This window comes from Octodon degus, unplaced genomic scaffold (assembly GCF_000260255.1).
Source record: "Octodon degus isolate 3935 unplaced genomic scaffold, OctDeg1.0 scaffold00035, whole genome shotgun sequence".
NCBI classification, from domain to species: Eukaryota; Metazoa; Chordata; class Mammalia; order Rodentia; family Octodontidae; genus Octodon; species Octodon degus.
In genome coordinates, this window is record NW_004524611.1 from 6,524,254 (window position 1) to 6,540,989 (window position 16,736).

A 16,736-nucleotide genomic window follows, 5' to 3' on the forward strand; every position below is an offset into this window, starting at 1 on the left:
GAACCGCGGTCCCTGTGCTTTGCCAAGCTTGTTCCAAGTAGGTGCTTTAGACCACTGAGCCATCTCGCCAGCCCTAATACATTTATTTTTGTACAGAATCTCACTACGCACCTCAGACTAATAGTGATCCTCCTGTTTTCAGCCTCCCCAGAGATGGGATTACAAGCATGCACCACTGTGTCCTGCCTCTGTGGCTGCTCAGCATGCCCAGGGGCAGGGCCAGCGTGGCACGTGGTGCTGGGAACCGAACCCCAGTCCCTGCGCTTGCCGAAGCAGGTGCTTAGTCGCTGAGCTATTTCACTGGCCCTTCACTTTGCCTTTTTAGACCAACAGTGTGCCTAGAAATTCTTTCCATGTCAGAATAAGAAATAAATTGATTTATTTTTGACAGTTATGGAATATTCTATATCATGGCTATATATTCCATTGAGAACGTTTACAGCTTTGCCTAAGGTAGTGCTGCCCTTCTCTGACTCTTGGGCCTCTGGAAGAGATGCAAAGAATTGGGCTGTATGGTCAGGGATTGTCACTGCTTTTAGGTAAGTTATCTAAATTTACCTAAAGGTACATTAGCTAAGTTATCTTCATAAACGGTTGTGCCATCTTCCCTTTCACCTCCAGACTCTTTAGTACTGGGTTTTTTTTTTTTTTTTTTTTTTTGTCATTTTTATTTATGGGGGGGCAGCTCAGCCCACCAGGGGGCAGGACTGGCTGGCATGTGGTGCTGGGGGGATTGAACCGCGGTCCCTGTGCTTTGCTTGGCTTGTTCTAGGTAGGTGCTTTAGACCACTGAGCCATCTCACCAGCCCATTAGTACTGGTTTTTTGTTGGTGGCATTGGAGTTTCGTTTGTTTGGTTTTTTTGTGTGTATGAGGCAAAGTCCGACACTGTAGACCTGGCTGGTCTTGAACTTTCAATCCTCCTGCTTCAGCCTCCCAAATGCTAGGGTTATGGGTTTGTGCCACCATACCTGTCTTTGTTACTAGGCACTAGAGAAAGCTTCTCTGTGCCTTCTACACATGGTGACATCAGCCCAAGAAGTAGGAAACCGATGGCATCTTCATTCACCCAGTTTGCAGAAACCTCACCCTGACCCCTGTGTTCCCTCAGAAATATTCAGTCTCTCCATTTGTTGGATCTGATTGGTAACATCAAGTTCCAGCCACCCACATCTCACAAGCAACATTTGATCTGTGTAAGTGAACTCACTGTACTCCTCAGCTTTTTGTTGCAGAAAATATGGTCACTGTCATGCTGAAATCATCCCACACACGGAATGAGGCCTGTCCCTGGAAGGAAAGAGTTCGGGCTGTGGGGGGAGAAGGGATGCAGAGTTCAGGGGGGAGCCTGAGTGGATGACATGAGGGTGTGTGCTGATCAGGGTGAGGAGTTGGCACCAGCCCCAGACCAAACCTGCAGCTTCCTCCGTGGGCTGAAGGGGGCGCCTGTGTGGGGGTCTCCTCTTCCCCTTTCCTCTTTTCTCCTCTCCATTTCTCCCTTTCACCCACTCCTGACCCCGTGCTTTCTCTCTCTCCTCTGCTGCCCTCTGCCCTCATCCCTGCTGTCTCTTCCTTGCCTTCTGTCTCCTTAGGGCCTGTCCTTGTTTCTTGACCTTTGTCACTTCAGTTGGAGACTTCTGACCTGCTTCTGTCCCCTCCCCTAGGGAGCATAACCACCCCTGGGAAATCTCAAGGCTTCGCCTACATTGACAGCTGAAAGCATTCCCATTAACACTCACTGACCATTTAAAAGGGCTTAAGCCTTTAATTTTAATCCTGTGTCCCCCTGTGTAGAGGGTTCTATCCCAATACCAGCATCTTGCAGGGAGAACTGGCTTACCTTTCCCAGTGCACTGTGGTCTGGGCCCCGTGGCCAGGCCAGGGGAAAGATGAAAGGGGCTCATACACCACACAGAGGAGGCGCAACAGCACTCCAGCAGGGTGGATCTTGCTCTTGGGAGAAGTGTACCAGAAACCTGTGTGACTTCAGAGTCCCTGTGGAAGGAAGTTCTCCAGTAAACACCAAAGGTGGAGCCTCAGGCTTCCTTGACACCTTGCTGAGATGTAGGATGAGAGGAGAACAGGACTGGAAAGCTGTCACCACTAGCCTCAAAAACAGAGTTGTTCTTTATTATCCAGAACAACTCGTCATTATTGATTACTTGTGATGGCAGTAGTGTGCAGCTGGTGGCACCTGCTCACCCTGGTTGCGGTCTTCCTCGCTCCACCCGGGGAAGGAGCTGGGCTTGCTGCTGGGTAGCAGTGACTGATAAACAAGCCCTGGGCCTGTCCTCAAGCTCTGCCCCATTTGGTCTGAGCCTCAGTGGACCCTGGCCAGCGCCTCTCTATTCACACTTCAGTCTGCTTTGGTTTGTAAAGTAGTTGGTTTACACAAAAATTAAATGAAATGAAACTGTACCTAATTATAACATAATGAAGAGAACAAAGACTCTGAGATCGGAAGTTATCCATCTCCGATAGTCCGGAGCTGGGCAAGTGGGTACATCCGCTTCCCAGCTATGATTTCCTTTCCTGTAAATAGACTACCATTTCCTAATTTACAGGATATCATCAGATTTAAATCAGGCTTAAAAGAGGTTATGCGTTTACTGCAATGCCCAGCATATGTTACTTCCTCAGTAGTTATAAGTCATTTCTATAGTCATCCATTTTCAAATATTTATTTATTTATTTATTTTGTGTGTGTGTGGCCAGCTCAGCCCACCAGAGGGCAGGGCTGGCTGGCATGTGGTGCTGGGGGATTGAACCGCGGTCCCTGTGCTTTGTTTATCTTAGCTTGTTCTAAGTAGGTGCTTTAGACCACTGAGCCATCTCACCAGCCCTAGTCATCCATTTTCTTCTTTTAAAAATTTTTACTTTTCAAGACTAGGCTTGGTAGCGCATGCCTGTAATCCCATCGCTGGGGAGGCTGAGACAGGGAGATCATTGTGAATCTGAGCTGCATAGCGAGACCCTGTACCAAATACCTAAAATGTTTACTTTGCAATTGTAGTTAACTGTTGTAGAAGGGTCTTACTAGGTACAGTAGTTCAGGCTGATCTTGAGCTCACTGTTAACCCCGAGCTGGCCATGGTGATCCTTCTGCCTCAACTTCCCAAGTGCTAGGATTACAGGTTTGCACCACCACACCCAGATCTTTCTGTTTCTAATACTCTGTTCATCTGGAAATTTTTCTCTAAATTTCTTTTTCTTTATCTCACAACTTTGTTCTGGCATACCTCCTGTGACAAGAATAAAACAAGAATCTAGGAAACCAGAGGCTTGGCTTTCAATGCACTTCCACACCAAGTGATAGCATGTGGGAGCATCCATTAGCAGGAGCAGGGATTTGCATTTTACAATATGCATACGCTTAGCAAATTTAAAAAAAAATAGTCAACTTAACATTTCAGAGCTTTATCTTCATTGCTAATTTAAATTACCTTACAAGAGGCTGAGACTATTTTTGTTCTAAGTTTACCTTTCTGTTCCTCACCTAGGTAACTTCTAAAACTGCACTAGAACTGAGATTCCAGTTTCTGGTCAAGCCTTACTGGGATGGACGCCTGCTCCCTACCTGTCTTAGTCACTTTTCTCTTGTTGCTGAAGCAGAGTACCCAACACCCAGAGTTAAAGGGGAAAAGGGTTATTTAGCTCACAGTTTGTGGAGGTTTCAGTCCATAACTACAGCAGGGTGGCTTGGCAGAGGGGCAGTAGTTCATGATGGTGGAAAACAACGAAAGCAACCAAAGAGAGACAGGGCCCTTTCTGTCCCTTGTATTGTATCCAGTCTATCAGGATTAAGGCAGTGCCAGTCTAATCAGTGGTACAGCAATCACTCACCCTTAATCCCAACACCCTTAATCCTATCATTGCACCATGAATCAATCACATACTCTAGATACAGCCACTTGGAAAAAAACCTGTGTGGGGCTGGAGAGATGGCTCAGTGGTCTAAAGCACCTACTTAGAACAAGCTTGGCAAAGTGCAGGGACCATGGTTTGATCCCCCAGCACCACATGCCAGCCAGCCCCGCCCCCGGTGAGCTGAGCTGGCCACACACACACACACACACACACACACACTAAATAAATGTGTAAAAAAAAAAAAAACCCTGTGGCTGAATGAGGCTTTGGGGGAACCTCTAGACATGAACCGTAACACTGCCCATTCCTGTGTCCCTTTGAGGCCCACACCCTCCTCACTTCATGAGGTGCTGGAGGAACTATTGGGCATAACACTTTCCTCTTCCTTCCCCTAGAGAAATGGTTACACTGCTCGGAGGTCAACTGGATCTTTCCCAAGATTTGCTTTTTAAATAGTGGGCTCCTAAACATGGAAATGATATAAGTTGGAACCTCTGTGACTGTACGTAGTCAAGCAGTGCCTTGATCTTAAGTTTTGGACCCCCAGGCCTGCTGAATCAGTGTCTCCAGGTATTAGTGCACAATCTCCTTAGGTAATTCTGTTGGGCAGTTGAAAAAGAGAAAAAAGAAAAGAAGGGGAAAAAGACAAGGAAAGTTAGCCCTCTTCACCCACCCTCCATGCGGGGGCAGAAGTACAGGTGTCAATTGCAGGCCTCAAGGAGGTAGAGACAGAGCCACCTCGGACCAGTCACAAGGCCGCAGGTCCTGGATGGGTTCCAGCTGGGTCCTGGCACTGGTCAGAGCTGGCCTTTCTTCAGTCAGCTTGAAATGAACCAGCTGAGGACACTGGCTCTGAGGGTCAGGCATCGGCTCCGGGGCAATGGCTATGCCTGAAGGTACCTTGAGAAGGTATCTTGGGGACTTAAGGGGCTTTGACTATTTCAGTTGTTTTGTTGTTTTTAAGCAGTTTATTGACAGCACTTCTCAGAGACAGGTTAGGTTACTTTTACAAATTATAAACCTCATTTGCAACCTTGTGGATTCCTAGTTTCACTTCTAGAAGTGACTATATTTTGGGGACATTCTAAAATATGTCTTTTGAGTACTGGCAAGAGAAAATCTACCTGTAAAAAACTACTTCCAAGCAGTGATTTTGGCTAAGTGTTTAAGGGATGAACTAGAAAAATGAACTTCAGGTGGGTGTGGTGGCACATGCCTGTAATTGTAGCACTGGGACGCTGAAGAAGGAGGACTATAGGTTTGAGCCCAAGCAGAATGACTTAGTGAGATCCTGACCTGCTGTTTGTGCTGAGGTGAGCAGATCCCTCTCTGGGCCTGCTTTCTATGCTGCAGGATGGTTTTAGGTTTTGTGTCCGTCTGCTCCAGCTGACCCAAAGAATACCACAGACTAAGTGGTTACAGCATGAAATTTACTTGTGAAGGCCACAGGTCTCAGGGAAGAGCCTGCAGCTTTGGATTCTGCCGGGGTCCTTTTCTCTGTGCAGCTGCAAGGCAGAAGCAGCCCTGCCCTTGCAGGACACCAAGCTCATCCTTACAGCCTCCCCTAGCCTGACTCAGCTAGAGGCTCCATCTCTAAATGAAGTCGAGGGGCTAGGGAGATGGCTCAGTGGATTAAGCGCTTCCCTGGCAAGCACAAGAGCCTGAGTTCAATCCCCGGTTCCGCCAAAAAAAAAAAAAAGAAAGAAAAAATCTCCTGTAAATGAAGTCACATTAGGGTGAAAACTTCAACAGAAGAGTTTTTGGGGAACAGTTCAGGTGAATATTAAAGGGTATCATGCATATAGTAAAATACCATGAAAGCATATGCTTGCCTGGCATAGTGATGCACACCCTAAGCCTTAGTCTTGAGAGGGTGAGGCAGGAGGATGGCATGTTTGAGGCCAGCCTGGGCTATGTGTTGATATCTTGACCCAAAAAACAAAACAAAACAATAGAATAAGCTTGGCTTTGCCTATGATTACAATCCCAGCATTTTGAGGAGCATTGCTGAACCTTCAAACTATGGCGTATGCCCTCTCCGTAGGTTCTGATGGCACACGCTGTGGTGCCATTTGGAATAAAACAGAACTTGGAGGTGTTGTCAGTTGTGTAAATTAGCACAAAGTTGCTCTCTGCTTTCTTGCAGGAGTTAGCAAGGGCTGAAGTGAACTGCCCAGGACACCACCTGGGAGGCCTCTCTGGGGCCAGTGTGGGCCTTGGAGCACATCTCTGTGAAAACCTGACCTCCAGCCTCTCCCTGCCTGGGATTCTCTGCCAGTGTGCTTGGGCCTCTGGGCAGGATCCATAGCTTCCCCTGTGGGGAACTATTTTTAACTCATCCTGCCGTTTTCTTTTTTTAAGGTTACCTTTTATTTTTCTAATTACAAAAGCTGCGTGTACATCATGTGTTCTTTGCAGGAAACTTATGAGAAAGCAGTGAAAAGCTCCCGTTTTCCTCAGTATATCAGGGTGGGAGGACGTCAGAAGTTTGCTCAGTGCCTCATGTTTAGTACTAAGATAGTGTGAACACAGGAAACCCTCGAGCTTCTGGAACCATCTTTAGAGGGACAACAGCCTCTGGGCAGGAGCAGAGCTCCCAAGTGGACACCCTGGAATGGCGCAGATCCCAAAGTTGCCTCAGGGAGTGTTTGGATTAAGGCAGAGCTTGCTGAGAGGTAGAGTGGAGTCTCAGGGGCCTATGCCTGTGCACTATGCCATACCCTGGTTTAGATAAGTTCTTAGGAGAATATTGTTTGAAGAGCACCAGATTATCATGTTTTAGGACACCCCTTTGCCTCACCTGCCCTGACTCTAACTCGGTATCACTTTAATAATTCCATTAGTTTTTTTTTTAACAGATGCTTCTATTAAGAAGTGGAAGTAAGGTGATGTCATATTATCCAGACATAATTAACCATTACAAACATTTTAGGCTTTTTATTTGGAAATCTTTTCTATTTAAAGAAAATTACAGGGCTGGGCATATGCCTCGTTACCATGCCTGTCTGGTAAGCTTGGGGTCCTGAGTTTGACTCCAAGTACCAAAAAAAAAGATTATGAAAATTAAAAGGGCCCTTGCAGCAGGTCACAAATCACATACTGTGGTAGTAATGCTAAAACTCTGGGACGCTAAAGCAGGAGGATTGCAAACTCGAGTCCAGCGTAGGCAATTTAGTGACTTAGCAAGTCCTTGTCCCAAAAAGTAGGGTGTAGCTCAGTGCAGAGGCCCAGGGCCTATCCCCAGCCCCAACAACGAAAATCCCCCTCCAGATTCCTTGCTTATCACTGTCCTGCACCCTGTTCGCTCTCACTCTTGTTTTCTGTCATGTGTGTGCATTTGTAAGGGCTCTGAGCCCATTTATGACCTAATCTCCAGAGCCCCACCTCTGCAGGCCACTGTGGAGCTAGGATTTCAGCATACCAAGATCAGGAGAACAGAAGTACTCTGTCCAAAGCAGAGATGAGTTACGTTCATCACCATACTTGTGCTTAAATATTTCAATGTTTATTTTCTAATGATTGTATCTATATTTTTGTTTTGTTTTATTTTGGGGTTTTTTGAGATAGAATCTTGCTATACAGTCCAACCTGGCCTTGAACTCACTATGTAGCCTAGGCTGGCCTCATACTCAGCCAGCCGAGCCTCTCAAGTGCTGGGATTATGGGCAGGCACCACCATACCCAGCTTATATTTTATTTTTGTTATCTGACCCAAACATTTCCTCTCCTTTTCAAGATCTAGTCTAAGGTCAGGTATAATGTTCTGCTCTCATGTCTTTTTATTTTTTTTGAGGAACCAGGGATTGAACTCAGGCCCTTGCGCTTGCCAGGGAAGCACTTATTCTACTGAGCCATCTCCCCAGCCCTCTCATGTCTTTTTAATACTGTTAGGACTGGGACATTTCCTCTGTGTATGTTTGTGTCTGTGCACATGTGTGTACGCACATGCACATGTATACATACCTCTCTGTCTCTCTCTTGTTTCTGTGTCTGTCTCTGTCTCTCACTCTTGCAGACTGAACCCAGGCTTTTGCCCTGTGCTACATCCCTAGCCCATTTTATTTTGAGATGTTGTTACTAAATTATCCAGGCTGTGCTCAAACTCCAGTTCCTCCTGCCTCAGCCACCCAGAATATGGGATTATGGGTGTGTGCCACTATGCCCAGCATTAGTCTGTCTTTTTAAGTGAAGTGCATGCTTTGGAATGACACACTTCTGTCTGGCATAGCATACCCCATTTTGGGCTTGTCTTCCTGGTTGACCATTGCTTTGCCTCCTTTGCTTTTCTAGAAGGTAACAGGCATTGCACCCTTCCACAGGGTGCCACAGAGGAGGTACACAGTGGCTGCCAGTTCTTATCACAGCTTTATTTTACCCAGAGTGCCACCAAGCTTTTCAGCGTGTAAGCGCTGCTGTTTCTTTTCTTTCTGGCACCTACTGTGCAGTGTAAACTGAGAAGATTTTTGGCACTTTTTGTTTGTTTGGCAGTACTAGGGATGGAATTTAGGTCCTTGTGCAAGGCAGGCAAGTTTTCTAACACTGAGCCACACCTCTAGTCCTAAAAGGAGACATTTTTAAGACTGGGAAAGGAGTTTTTCCTCACCATCATTCTCCTCCAAGTGTTAGCACTTGTGGATGTTTGCTCTTGCTTGAACCAGTCTTGATGAGGACAATTGTGTAATGGGACTGTTTCTCCTACACTGCCCCCTCCATGTTTAGCATTTGATGGCGGGCAAGAGCTGCCTCCATTCATTTATTTATATAGGGTATGGACCCATTTGTTTATGATTTTTAGTGTTTTTAAATTAATCACTGTTTAAAAAAAAAAAAAGAAAAAAAATTAATCACTCTAGGGCCGGCCAAATAGCTCAGTGGATTAAAGCGCCTACAAGCAGGCACAGGTGCCTGGGGTTTGATCCGTGGACCTGCTGTGCCAGCCCCGCCCCCAGGGCTTGCTGAGACTGGGCATGGTGGTGCATACCTGTAATCCCAGCTCTTGGGGCTGTCAACAGGAGGATCACTACGAGTCTGATCTAGTAGTGAGACCCTGAACACCCTGTAGACCCGTCCCTAAAAAATAAAAAAATAAAAAAAAATTAATCACTGTATTTAATTTGGTTTGTGCTCACACCATGGCAGGTTTGGCCAGGGGAGCTGCTTGAATCTGTTCCTGTATCCTGTGGCGTGCCCCAAGGCATTTCAGAGCACTTCTTGCTTTCTGACCTAAGATGCTCAACCTCATTTTGCTCTTTTCCTGTTCCACCCTGGCATAAGCCAGGATCTGTAAGGAGTCCTTATTTCTTTTAGCATAAAACAGTATTAAAATTACAAGATGTTCTTGTACAGCAATTAACCACTAAGAAGAATATATGCAGTGTGTTATTTGTTGAAACTGTACTTCCGATTTGATTTGAAACTGTCTCATTGCTATCTGTTTATCAATAAAATTTTCAAATATATAAAAAAAAATTACAAGATGTGTGTATGTTGCTATTGCAGTCTTTGCTTGTGGCCCTTTCGGTGGATAGAGTTAGGAAGCGAATGTGTGTGCACACCCAGATGTACACAAAGATACACATTCGTGAGCATGCACGTAGAAGTGGTGCATAGTTGGCACCAGTGCCCCAGTCGCAAGGTTTGGAAAGTTTGTTCTATATTTATTTTGTGTCTTCTTCCGCAGTGAGAACCCTGGCTCCTGACAAATGCAACACTTTTCTTGGTATTTTTATAGTAAGGGTCTACAGGGTTTCACTACATAGATCGGTCTTCTAGTGATCCACCTGTGTTCAGCCTCCCAAGAACTGGGATTACAGGCTCGTGCCACCATGCCCAGTCTCAATTGCTGGCTCAGCGCGTCCCCTGGGTCGGGGCCAGAACTGCATGCTGGGGTTCGATCCCCGGCCACTGCATCTGCCTAAGCAGGCCCTTTAATGGCTGAGCTATTTGGCCAGCCCAAATGCAACACATTTAGTCAGGTGTGGTGGCACATGCCTGTAATTCCAGTACTCGGGACACTGAGGCAGGAGGAGTGCTTTGAGTTCTAGGCTGGCTACATAGTGAGTTTGACCAGCCTAAACAATAGAGCAAGGCCCTATGTCAAAAAAAGGGCCAGCTATATAGCTCAGTGGACTAAAACGCCTGCTTAGGCAGATGCAGGGGCTGGGATTCGATTCCCCAGTGTGCTGTGCAGGCCCTACCCCTGGGGCGTGCTGAGACAGGGTTTGAGACTGGGCATGGTGGCGTGTGCCTGTAATCCCAGCACTGGGGAAGCTGAAAACAAAGAGGATCACTGGGAGTCTGGTCTGTGTAGTGAGACCCTGTGGACCCTGTACTAAACACATAAAAAGCAACACATTTACTCATTTCTGTGACACTATACAGTACCTAAAATATTGTGGGTTTCTGCATTTTTTAAATTTTATTACTATATTTTATTTTTCTTTATTGCTATATTTTAGATACATATAACTTATCACAGGGAATTTGTACCTGTACATGATATAGCTTGCTTTGCTTTTCCCATTCCCCTACCCTTCCTTTAGACTCTCATTTACAAAAGTTTTGCTTCGATTTATGCCTTTTAGTCTTTTTTTCTTGTCCTCGCCTTTTGTTCCCTTTCTCATTTGAATATTTTTTTCCATTTCACAGTATCAATATTTTGGCCCTTATTTGCTTACAGTTTTGATTTTTCATATTAGAGAAACAATGTAGTATTTAAATATGTGTGTCTGATTTCACTTAAGATGATAGTCTCAAGGTCCATTCATTCAGCTAGAAATGTCACTAGTTTATTTATTTATTTTTTTTTTCTCAGTATCAGGATCTAACTCAGGACCTTGCACTTGCCAGGCAGGTGCTTAGCTATCTCCCTGGCCCAACACTTACCCTTCTTTATGGCAGAATAGCAGTCCATTGTGTTAAAAAAAAGAGGAGGGACACATCTTTTCTATCCATTCATTGGTTGGTAGGTATTTGAGGTGTTTCCAAGATTTAGCTATTACAAACCAGACTGCTATAAACATGAATGTACATATATCACTGTGGTATGGTGCTTTTAATTCTTTTAAGAAGATACCAAGAAGGGGACTAGCTGGGTCCAGTGGGACATCTAATCCTAGTTTTCTTGAGAATTCTGCACCCTGATTTCCACAGTGGCTGCACTGGTCTGTACTCCCACCAGCAGTGGAGAACGGTTCCTTTCTTCCCAAAACACTGCCAGCATTTGTTATTGGTTGATTTTTTGATAATAGCCATTCTTTCTGAGATGAGATGGAATTTCAGTGTTGCTTTACTTGTGTCTCTTCAATGATCAGTGATACTTAACATTTTTTCATATATTTATATTCTTCATCTGGGAAATGTATATTCATCTTGTATGCCCAGTTTTAGACTGGATCTTTGAATTTGGGAAGTCTGATTATTAGAGTTCTTTGATGAGATCCCAGTTGTTGATCTTTTGTGATAGTTCTTATGAAATCAGGATTTTATTTATAAAGTCTTTGCCTACACCAGTGTCCTCAAGAATTTTATCTATTCTATCTTCCAGCAGATTTAGTGTTTATTTTACTATTTAGATCTTTGATTCATTTAAAATTTAGTCCATGGTGAGATATTGGTCCAATTTTAATCTTTGGCATGTGCAGAGCCAGCTTTTCCAGGTCCATTTATTATTTATATATGTTATATATCATATATCATATATATAACATATATTACTTATATATTATTTATGTATATATTTATTTATTTGGTGCAGGGTCTCACTGTGTATCTCAGTGATCCTCCTTGTAGTGATCCTCCTGGGATTAACAGGAGTGCCACACCACGCCTGATCTTGGTGGCTGGCTCAGTACGCCTGGGGGGTAGGACCTGTGCAGCGTGTGGTGCCAGGGATTGAACCCCAGTTGGTCCCTGCATTTGCCTAACCCGGTATTTAGTCTGCTTAGCTATCTTGCCAGCTCACCAGTACTATTTATTAAAGAGGCTCTTTCTTGCAGTGAATATTTGGCACCTTTGTCAAAGATCGCTGGGCTGGAGAGAGAGTTCAGTGGTCTAAACACCTGCCTGGCAAGCACAAGGACCGAGTTCAATCTCCGGTTGAGGCTGGAGGGATCACTATGAGTCTGAACTGCATAGTGAGACCCTGTATCAAATAAAGACAGACAGATGGACGGATGGACAGATGGACAGCAAGTAAGCAGAATAGCTAGGCTTGGTGGCACCCACCTGTAATCTCACCACTCAGGAGGCTGAGGCAGGAGAATTGTTGCAAGTTCAAGACCAGTCTGAGGGGCTGGTGAGATGGCTCAGTGGTCTAAAGCACCAACTTAGAACAAGCTAAGCTAAGCAAAGCACAGGGACCGCGGTTCAATCCCCCAGCACCACATGCCAGCCAGCACCGCCCCCTTGTGGGCTGAGCTGGCCACACACACTCAATAAATAAATAAATAAAAGAAAAAAAAAAAAAAAAAGACCAGTCTGGGCTACAAAGTGAGTTGAAGGGAACCTGAACTGCATAGTGAGGCCCTGTCCCAAAAAGACAAATAAAAGATGGCTGAACATGTCTGGAGTTGTTTCTTCATCTTCTAATCGCCATTAATCCTGGGGTCTGCTTTTTGCCAGTAAGAGACTTTTTATCAGAGTCATTGTAGCATATGGCATTTTTTAAAAAAATTATTTGTGTGTGTGTGTGTGTGTGTGTGTGTGGCCAGCTCAGTCCACCAGGGGGCGGGGCTGGCTGGCATGTGGTGCTGGGGGATTGAACCACGGTTCCTGTGCTTTGCTAAGCTTGTTCTAGGTAGGTGCTTTAGACCACTGAGCCATCTCACCAGCCCCATGGCATTTGTTTTTGAGTATTGACTTTTATCCAGCCACACTACTGAATTTGTTTATTAAATCTGAAAGTCTTCTGGTGGAGTTTTTGGGGCCTTCTATATAGAGTATCATGTCATACACAAGTAATGATAATTGAACTTCTTTTCCTACCCTTATTCCTTTTCTTTCTCTTGTCTAATTGCTCTCACTGATGTTTCCAGAACTGTAATGAGTAAGAGTGATGATAGTGGACATCCGTGTCTTGTTCCTGATTTTAGAGTGAAAACTTTTAGTTTTTGTTCATTTAGTGTGATGGTGGTTGGTTTGTCATAGATGGTTTTTTATCAGAGTGAGATTTAAAAAAACGCTTATTCCAATTTTTTTTTAAATTTATTTGTGTGTGTGTGTGTGTGTGTGTGTGTGTGGCCAGCTCAGCCCACCAGGGGGCGGGGCTGGCTGGCATGCGGTGCTGGGGGATTGAACCGCGGTCCCTGTGCTTTGCTAAGCTTGTTCTAAGTAGGTGCTTTAGACCACTGAGCCATCTCACCAGCCCCTATTCCAATTTTTTGTAAAGTTTTTTTTGTTTGTTTGTTTTTTGTTTGTTTTTTTTTTTTTAGTCATGTCAGATGCTCTTTGTACATCTATTGCAATAATTGTGTGAATTTGTCTTTGGCTCTGTTGATATGGTATAGTACACCCTTGCATCCCTGGGATGAACCCTACTTGGTCATGGTGTATAATCTTGATATTTGCTGCATTCTCTTGGCCAATATCTTATTGAGGATTTTTGCATCTGTGTTAGGAAGATTGGCCCGTTGTCCTTTTTCTTGGTTAGATCTTGCTCTGGTTTTAATATCAGAGTAATGCTCGCTTCCAGGACTGAGTTTGGAAGTACTGTTTCCTTTTCAGTTTCATTAAAGTTTGAGAAGTAGCAGGATTAGGTTTGTTTACAATTTTTATATCTTCTTGATGCAGCTTTGGCAATTTATATGTATCTAGAAATCTGTCCACTTCTGTGTTTTCCATCTTACTAGAATATAGGTTCTCAAAATAGGTAAAGATGATCTGTATTTTGCAGAATCTGTTGTGATTTTACCCCTTTCATTCTATTTGTTTTATTTTGTTTTCCTTGAGACAGAGACCGTATAGGCTGGACTTCAACTTGCTTATGTTACCCAGGCTGGCCTTGAACCATGGAAGTCCTTTTGCCTCCTCATCCTCTTTTTTTAAAAAATGTATTTGGTATAGGGTCTCACTACACAGCTCAGACTTGTAGCAATTCTCCTATTTTAAGCCTCCCCAGTGCTGGGATTACAGGCATGCATCACTGCACCCAGACTCAGTGGTTGGCTCCATGCCCTCCAGGGTGGGCCGGAAAGGCATGTGGTGCTGGGGATCAAGCCCTGGTCCATTCACTTGCCCAAGCAGGCGCTTCTCATCCTCTTGAGTGTTGGGATTATAGGTATGTACATGTTGGGAATATAGCCATACTTGGCTACCTTTCATTCTTAATTGCAGGAAGGTAAGTCTTTTCTTGCTTTTCTTTTTTCATAAAGTTGCCTAAGAATTCGTCAGTTTTATTTAATCTTTCAAAAGAACCAATGCTGGCCGGGGAGATGGCTCAGTGGAATAAGCGCTTCCCTGGCAAGCGTAAGGGGCTGAGTTCAATCCCTGGTTCCGGAAAAAAAGAAAAAAAAAAACTTAAAAGAACCAATGCTTTGATTGATTGATTCTTTGTGTTATTTTCTTAGTCTCCATTGTATTAATTCTGCTCTGATCTTTAGTTTTCTCCTTTGTATAAGCTTTGGGCTTCACTTGCATTTCTTTTTGTAGAACTTGAGGTTCAGTATTAGGTTATGAGTTCATTATTTTTTTGACATGGGCATTATTGCCATAATTTTCCCTTGTTGAACTGCTTTCACTGCATCCTGTAAGTTCTGGTATATTATATTGGCATTATTGTTTAATTGTAGAAACTGCCTAATTTCCTCTTTAATTTCATCTGTGACCCATTGGTTGTTGAAGGTATTACTTAATTTTCATTTGTTTTATGAAATTCTTCTGATTTCTTTTGCCATTGATTTCCAGTTTCGTTGCATTATGGTCTGCTAATATGCATGGGGAAATTTCACTTCCTTTGCATTTTATGTAGTCATATTCTTATTTATTTATTTATTGGTCTTTTTCAGACAGGGTCTTACTATGCAGTTCAGGCAAACTCACTTCGTAGTCCAGGCTGGCCCTGAACTCTCAGAGGTCCTCGTGCCTTGGCCTCCCTGGTGCTGAGATTACAGGCATGCACCACCATACCCGTTATGTAGGTGTGTTCTGTGATCTAGTATGTGGTCTGCTTTGGAGACCATCCACGTGCAGCTGAGAACAGTGTGTATTCTGTTGTTGCGAGATAGACCACTTTGTGGACATCTGTTTACTAAGCCCATTATTCAAAAGTTTTGTTCACTTCTGATATTTCTTTGTGGATTTTTTCTTGTCTAGCTGATCTATTTAAGATAGTAGGGTACCTCATTACCTTTGTGTCAGTACACGTTGACTTTTCATGTCTGCTAGTTTTTGTTTTACATAGTAGGGTGCGCTGGTCTTTGGTGCATGCTTATGTTTGCTATCTCTTCCTCTTGGATTGTTCCCTTTTCCAAGATTGAGTGACCTTTTGTTGTTTCTCTCAATTAGTCTTGGCTTGAAATCCACTTTGTCTGCAAATAGATTAGCTACTCTTGCTTTTTTCCTGGTTCTTGTCTCATAGAGCATTGTTTTCCATCCGTCAGATTTTCAGTCTGTGAATTAAATGTGTTTCTTATATACAGCATAGTGTTGGATCTTTTTTTTTTTTTTTTTTTTTGCAGAGCTGGGGCTTGAACTCAGGCCCTTGTGCTTGCCAGGCAAGTGCTTATTCTACTGAGCTATCTACCTGGCCCCTGTTTTTTTGTTTTTTAGAGGGAAAGGTTTATTTAGCTCAGTTTCTGGATATTTCAGTCCATACTTGGCTGGCTCCAAGGCAGAGTGGCACATGGTAGTGACAGGAAAAGCAGCAAGAGCAAAAAGGGAGGAGCAGCCAGCCCTTCTGTCACTTTTTTGAAAAATAAGATACATTTTTTTTTATATGTATTTAGTACAAGATCTACAGGGTCTCACTACATAAATCAGACTCGTAGTGATCCTCCTGTTTTCAGCCTCCTAAGCACTGGGACTACAAGTGTGCCACCATGCCCAGTCTCAGTTGTGGGGCCAGCACAATATGCTGGGGGTTGAACGTCACTGCTGCACTCTGTCTAAGTAGGCGCTTTAGTCTGCTGAACTATCTGGCTGGCCCTCTGTCACTTTTTAGAGACACAGTTTCATGATGCAGTTCAGTCTGGTCTTGAGCTCACTTTGTAGCCCAGGCTGGTCTTGGACTTGCAGTGATCCTTTTGCCTCAGCCTCCCAAGTGTTGAGAGTACAGATGTGCACCACCTTGCCTCACTTCAGGTTTTCTTTGTCTTGGCAGTATCTTATTTTCCATCAATTCTGAGAGGCAAGCATGGGGTGCATCAATCTGGGTTGGAAGTTTGTTTCCTTTTAGGACTTCAGATACTTCACTTCAAACTCTCTTTGACTTGAGGGTTTGTGTTGAGAAGTGTACTGGGCTTCCCCTTACAGGTGATTTGCTTTTCTTTGACAGCTTTTAATATTTCTCTTCTTTCCACATGTTGCGCTGGCCCCACCCTGGGTGTGGTGGCACACGCCTGTAATCCCAGCACTGGGGAGGCTGAACACAGGAGGATGACTATGAATCTGAGCTGCGTAGTGAGACCCTGTGTCAAATACATTAAAAAAAAAATTTTTTTTTTCTCTTTTTCTGTTGAATGTCTGCAACATTCACTATTAGTAGTACCTTGTGTAAGAGTGCAGGGAATGGAGGTACTGGAGCTATGGGTTTGATTCCTACCACTACAGAAAAAAAAAAAAGATTACCCTTCCCTGCTGCCACTATAAGCTCGATGGTGAACATCCTTCTAGATTTCTCTACTTATACTAGAGATAAATATATACAATTTTATT

The 16,736-nt window shown here is 44.0% G+C and overlaps 1 protein-coding gene across 1 annotated transcript in view; it reads left to right on the forward strand.

Annotated features, from left to right (window-relative positions):
• Positions 1 to 1,108: 1,108 nt before the first annotated feature.
• The window catches only part of LOC101585419 (up-regulator of cell proliferation), a 28,748-nt gene continuing 13,120 nt past the window's right edge, over positions 1,109 to 16,736 (forward strand). The window contains exon 1 of the mRNA XM_004630395.2: positions 1,109 to 1,195. The gene's annotated coding sequence lies outside the window, so the exon portion shown is untranslated. The remainder of the gene's footprint in view (positions 1,196 to 16,736) is intronic.